The following is a 6,172-nucleotide window of genomic DNA, read 5'->3' on the forward strand; positions in this document are numbered from 1 at the left end:
CTTGTACAGGATCAATGAAGCAGAGTTCAGAGAGACAGCCGTCACAGTCAGGGTCGCAATCAGAATCACCTCAGACTCCACACCTACAAACCAATGAGAAACCAATGGTTAGTGAAGGAAACACAGAGGAAAATGGAAACCAGCAGTCAGCCAACTCACCACCTGGAGACCTCTCCTGCATCCTTCCCTCATTCAGGGAGTCTGTTGCCAGGTTGGTCACATCAGTATCAGAATGATCAGGGGTCCAAGTGAGGCCTCAGCCTCCCACTTCAATCCAACTTCACTCTCTGCAATATCAAACATTCCAGTTAGAGAAGGGAAAGGGGAAACATCCACCATCTAGAGGATCAATGTCCTACCAGCTTCAGCTACAAGATCTCTCCTTCCTCTGGATCCAAATCGAAGCTCCCTTGTGACACAGTTACCCACACGGCAACAGGCACAAATATCAATGCTCGATTCCTCCAATGGGGTCCAGCTAAGCAAGACAAAAATCAGTCAACCAACTAGGTTGTGCATCACTTCTTCACAAAAGCTCAGAGAGAGAGCACGGGAGAGGGCTTACATATTCTGCATCTTCTGGAAAGTACAAGCTTTGTTCGTGGAATCTCTCCGATCCACTGGAGCTACTTTCAGGTGACAGGTGATGAAATCTGGAGGGAAACATCAACACGTTGTTATTTAATGCCTCCCTCCCAACACAGACCCCAATGATCAGTTTCCTCTTACCAATGAACGGTCATCTCCAAAGAAACAGAATGCATCCAGGTCAAACCGGAGCTCGTCCACCTCCCGCTCGCCACTTGGCAACACAAAGGTTGAAAAAGAGTCCTCAGCTTGGCTGTCCAGGAGGCAACTGAAGATAGATTTAAGGGACATGAAGTGAATCAAGTGAAGCCAGTGAGATGGGAGCAGCTGGAGAAAGCAGAGAGCTCCTTACCCATTGTAGTCAATGATGCTGTATCTCGGGGTAGAGTCCTTGTCTGGGCTCAATGTAGCTACACAGCGGTCAATGTAGAGCTTCAAGGGCATGTGGTTGCTCATTGAAACAGAGGCCTCAATGTGAATGAGGTCACCCAGGTAGTAGACAATGGAAGTGCGCTCTGTAAGCCAGTCACCTGAAGAACAAGAGGACAAGGGTTGGAGACAGTGGGTGTCATTCCCAGTGAGTGAAGACAGGAAATCACTCCCCATCACATGAAATGAAAATAGCTTATTGTCACGAGTAGGCTTCAATGAAGCTACTGTGAAAAGCCCCTAGTCACCACATTCAGGCACCTGTCCATGGAGGCTGGTACGGGAATCGAACCATGCTGCTGGCCTGCTTGGTCTTCTTTAAAAGCCAGCGATTTAGCCAAGTGAGCTAAACCAGCCCATACATACCATTCATTAGGCGCAGAGAGAATGAAAGCTGTCCTTCTCCAGACCTGGTGGAGCTGAATGGGATCCAGGTAGGCCTGATGGGGTTACTGCTCACATTGCCCTTCCTGGAAAGACAGCAGAGTCATTTTAGGACAACCTCAGAGAACACCAGCAGCTGTGGATCTTATTGGGCATCCAATAAAGATTCTCACCTAAAGTAACTACACTCGATGGGAACGACAGCTCCATTCGTTCTCACAATGACAGATCCATGATACTCTGGGCTGTGGGTCAGGTGGGTGGTGTAGATCAGGAAATCTCCAGACATCTGAAAGACACCAGGTTAAGGAATGAAGAACTGATCTGAAACAACTCACAGGGATTGGCTGGGTCAGTGCAAAGAGGCTACTGGGCCCCAGCTGGAGAGTCTCTGGGGGTGACTAGGAATGTTCAGTCAGAGGATATTCGGGACAGATGGATTTATTTTTGGACATTAAGGAATCATGTGGAGGACAGGGACATGGAGGTTGTGGGAAGTTCAGCCCTCATTTTAATGAATGGGGAACAGGCTGGAGGGGCTGTATGGCCTCATCTTGTTATTAGTGTTGCTCAGCAACCCCCAGCCATTTATACAAAGTGAGAGATCATTAGCTCAAGACCAGGATCAATTAACAGGGGATTGATTCAATAAAGGGACAGCTTCAGTTAACAGGAAAAGGAGCCACAAGTTGACAATAATATGGAGCCTGGAAATAGAACAGTTTCAATCCAGGGCCCCATTGATTCCAATGACTGGGAAAATGGGAAGTGTGGAGTTCCTCTTTGGTCCAATCCATCTGAATTCCCATTTCATTCTGTTCATAAACACCCAACCCAATTGGATTAAACTGGACTGAAACTGAACCCTCAGTGGGATTATTCTGAATTCAATTGACCAGTACCTCCTCAACATCGATGACATCTCACCAAGTGTTGGAATAAAGAGTGTGGAACAATCTCCAGCCTAAGCTTAGAGCCAGAGTTGAGGATTGACATTACCTGCAATTTGCTGCCACACTCACTAGTTATACTAAAAGAAACAAACTCAGGGACAAATTAAAAAGGGCCACTCCTGATAGGGGCACTGCCTAAATAATAATAATAATTTTTGTTATTGTCACAAGTTGGCTTACATTAACCTATTTAATGCAAGTTAATGAAGTCACGGTGAAAAGCCCCTAGTCGCCAAAATCCGGCGCCTGTTCAGCTACACAGAGGGAGAATTCAGAATGTCCAAATTACCTAACAGCATGTCTTTCACTATATGTGGGGGGAAACCGGAGGACCCGGAGGAAACCCAGACAGACACGGGGAGACCGTGCAGACTGCGCGCAGACCGTGACCCAAGCCGGGAATTGAACCTGGGATCATGGCGCTGTGAAGCAACAGTACGAACCACTGTGCTACCGTGCTACACAGAGACAATACCCCTTACAATTACCCCTTAAACAATGCTAATTAATATAGTGACACAATAACCCTTAACTGCAGTCTTTATTCCCACTCAAACAACAAAACCATCTCAGTTCATAATCCATTTTTAATTACAGTGAGCACTCAGGAATATTTGCTATGTAGTGTTGTCTTGGATACTCCACTTTGTGAAAGAGAGATCTTTTGAGACTGTTTGAAAGAAAGAGACCTAACACCCTGTCAGAATAATGCAGAATCTCTGACTGTATTTCTTCAGAAACCTTCTCGGCTCAATTTCCAGCCAAAAGCTAACACTGAAAACCTTAACATCTGATTGCTTTAACTCCTGGCTCCCATTAACTACACCATCTCACTAAGCTGAACACAGTGTCTCTAAGAATCTACGCTCCAGGGAACCCTCTGAATATAAAATAACATTCCATTAACCCAAACTTTAAAAACTATTTAATTGCACCTCTGGCTCCAAATAATTTGGGCGCGATTCTCCACTCCCCACGGCGGGTGGGAGAATCGCGGGAGGGCCAGGTGAATCACGCCATAACGCCCTGGCACCCCACGCGATTTTCCCACCCTCCCCCAAAATGGCGTGTCGCGTTTTGTGACACGCCACTCGGAGAATCACCGATCGCCGTTTTTCCCAGCGACGGGCGATTCTCCGGCCCGGATGGGCCGAGCGGCCTGACGACCCTGACGGGTTCATGGCGGCAGCAACCACACCTGGTCACTGCCGGCGTGAACATCGCGCGACAGGTAAGTGTGGGGCCTGTTGGGGGCGGATAGAGGATCGAGCACCATGGGCGTGCTCGTGAGGGGACTGGCCCGCGATCGGTGCCCACCGATCGTTGGGCCGGCGTCTCTAAGAGATGCACTCTTTCCCCTTCGCCGCCCCGCAAGATCAAGCCGCCACGTCTTGCGGGGCAGCGGAGGGGAAGACGGCAACCACCCATGCGCGGGTTGGAGCCGGCCAACCTGCTTATGCGCGGCTGGCGTCACTTAGGCGTCATCGGCCGCGTCATTCTCGGCGCCCCGCTTTGACGCAAGCGTCAAGGCCCGGCGGCCGAGTTTCTCGCAACGCCGTTCCTAGCCCCCCGTGGGGGGGGGAGAATAGGGGGCGAGGAGCGGCCTCCGACGCCGGAGTGAAACACTCCGGGTTTCACTCCGGCGTCAGCCGTTGCGGAGAATCGCACCCCTTAGCTGACTTTCAAATGAGGATTCTTAAAACCGTAACTGCAGCAGTCACACACTATCCCAGGCGTTTACCCCTTACTGCATCAAACACATATAATATATCTGAAATTCTTACATTCTTTACAGTCCACACAACTGAGATCCCCTATGTTCCTAAGTAGGGACAAAATGTATGTTAGCTAACTTTACTGTTGGCACCAAGATAGGTATCATCCTGGTAAACTTACCAATGTCTTCATATCCTTCCAAACATGTGTTGACCAGAATTTCTTTCAATATGCCTGAGGCCTAACCGGTGATTTGTGAAGATTTTGCATGATTGCCTTGTTTTTGTCAATGCCTCTGTTTACAGAGTTAAGTATGTTTTCTGAGTCTTGTTAGGCTGGGATTTCTTAGAGCAGAGAAGGCTGAGAGTGGACGTGGTTGAGGTGAACACAATTATGAAGGACAGAAGGTAGATAGGAAGAAGCCTTTCCCCTCAGTAGAGTCCAACCAGGGGCATAGATTTATGGATCAGGAGTTTTGGAGGGATTTGAGGGAAAACCTTTTCATCCAGAGGATGTTGGGATTGTGGGTCTCACTGACTGAAAGGGTGATAGAGGCGAGAACACTCAACATTTAAGAAGCATTTAGATGAGCCATAGTGTACAAGGCTGAGGACCAAGTACTGGAAGATGGGATTAGAATAGATTGGTGCTTGAATGTGCTTGATGGCCAGCACTGTCACGAGGGGCCGAAGGGCCGAAGGGCCTCTTTCTGTGTTGTAAAACTCTGTGACTCAATGAATAAGAGTGTCAGTGACCTTCCTTACAAAACAAGTGATAGCAAATTGTGAGATGTTACAAATATCTCCATCTCCAATCTGGAAGGAGCTGACATGGGTTCATGGCCACAGACACCTTCACAGCCTCTGGCCCTGCTCTGTGGCTGCAGTTGCGGCTGGTGCAGGTGGCAGGTTTCAGTGAGAACATTCTTAATGAAATGCAGATGTCATGCGCACTGTTTCTGAGGTTTAGGTAGGAGAATACTCCTTGAACATCTCGAATGGAAATTTCTCCCATCTCTGGTGAGAATCGTTCTTCCCCCTCCCCCTCACCCTCCTCTCTCTCCGAGCTGGTGAGAGCAAATCATTCTCGGCACTTTTGACTAGAAAGCCTTCCTATGTTCCTAAGTAGGGACAAAATGAATGTCAGCTAAATTTACTGATGATACCAAGATAAGAAGGAAAGTAAGTTGTCAAGATGAGGTAGAGAGTTTGTAAAGGGATATAGGCAGGTTGGATGCGTGGGTAAAACAATTGGCAGATGGAGTGTAATGTGGTAAAATGGGAACTTGTCCAGTTTGGCAGGAATAGTAATAAAATCTTTATTGTCACACGTAGGCTGACATTAACACTGCAATGGAGACAAAATGCTGTTTAGGTTTCTGCATGACCATGTAGTGAAAAGATTACAGAAGGCAAATTATAACTTCCATAAGATTGAATGTGCTTACAGTAACCTATGCCTCGCACATGTAAAGAAATCTTGCTTAAGCAAGCTGCATTCTCCTGGCTCCTGGATTTCTCCCACCCACCGGCGTAGTGTGAAGCCAGAGTGATGGAGATCAGAAGGCTTTTGGCGAAGATCAAGTGCAGTATCTGCTCTGCCGCTTGGCTCAGATCTGGTTTGTCTCTCTTGTGGGGACCATGAATTGGATTCAATTTAAATTTGAATTGGTTTTTGGAGCAGGCAAGGAGCTGGATTAGGGTTTCTCCCCTGTCCACACTCGGTAACTCTGAACAAGTAATTTTAAAAAATGAAGTGATAACCACGCAGCTGGGGGTGGGTTCAGAGACCATTGTAGCCCTCAGCTGGTCAGAAACATGGCAACGCAGTGCCCTGGCACCTTGGCAGTTCTAACAAGGGGTGGTGCATTTTGCCATCCCCATAGCGAGCTGCCGCTCACCTGGGGGGGGGGGGGGGGGGGGGGGGGTGTGCTGGTACTGGAAATGGGGCGGGGTGGGGGGCTGAGAGTTTTCCTGAGATCAGATCTTCCTTTATGAATTGTGCCCCGATCTCGGAGGAGACGGACCTGCCGGCGTCTTCAGCTCTTCGCCCCTCAATCAGGGTGCAGCTCACCCCAGCCTCCAAATAGGTAGATTGCAATC

General features: G+C 48.4%; 1 long non-coding RNA gene across 1 annotated transcript; it reads right to left on the bottom strand.

The window, feature by feature from the left end:
* Positions 1-203: 203 nt before the first annotated feature.
* LOC119967440 lies at positions 204-652 on the bottom strand. Its single transcript, XR_005460985.1, has 3 exons — positions 566-652; positions 360-478; positions 204-287 (listed from the first exon to the last, which is right to left on the bottom strand). It is a non-coding gene; the product is annotated as an uncharacterized LOC119967440 (long non-coding RNA).
* Between the last annotated feature and the right edge of the window lie 5,520 nt (positions 653-6,172).

This window comes from Scyliorhinus canicula, chromosome 6 (assembly GCF_902713615.1).
Source record: "Scyliorhinus canicula chromosome 6, sScyCan1.1, whole genome shotgun sequence".
Lineage (NCBI taxonomy): Eukaryota > Metazoa > Chordata > Chondrichthyes > Carcharhiniformes > Scyliorhinidae > Scyliorhinus > Scyliorhinus canicula.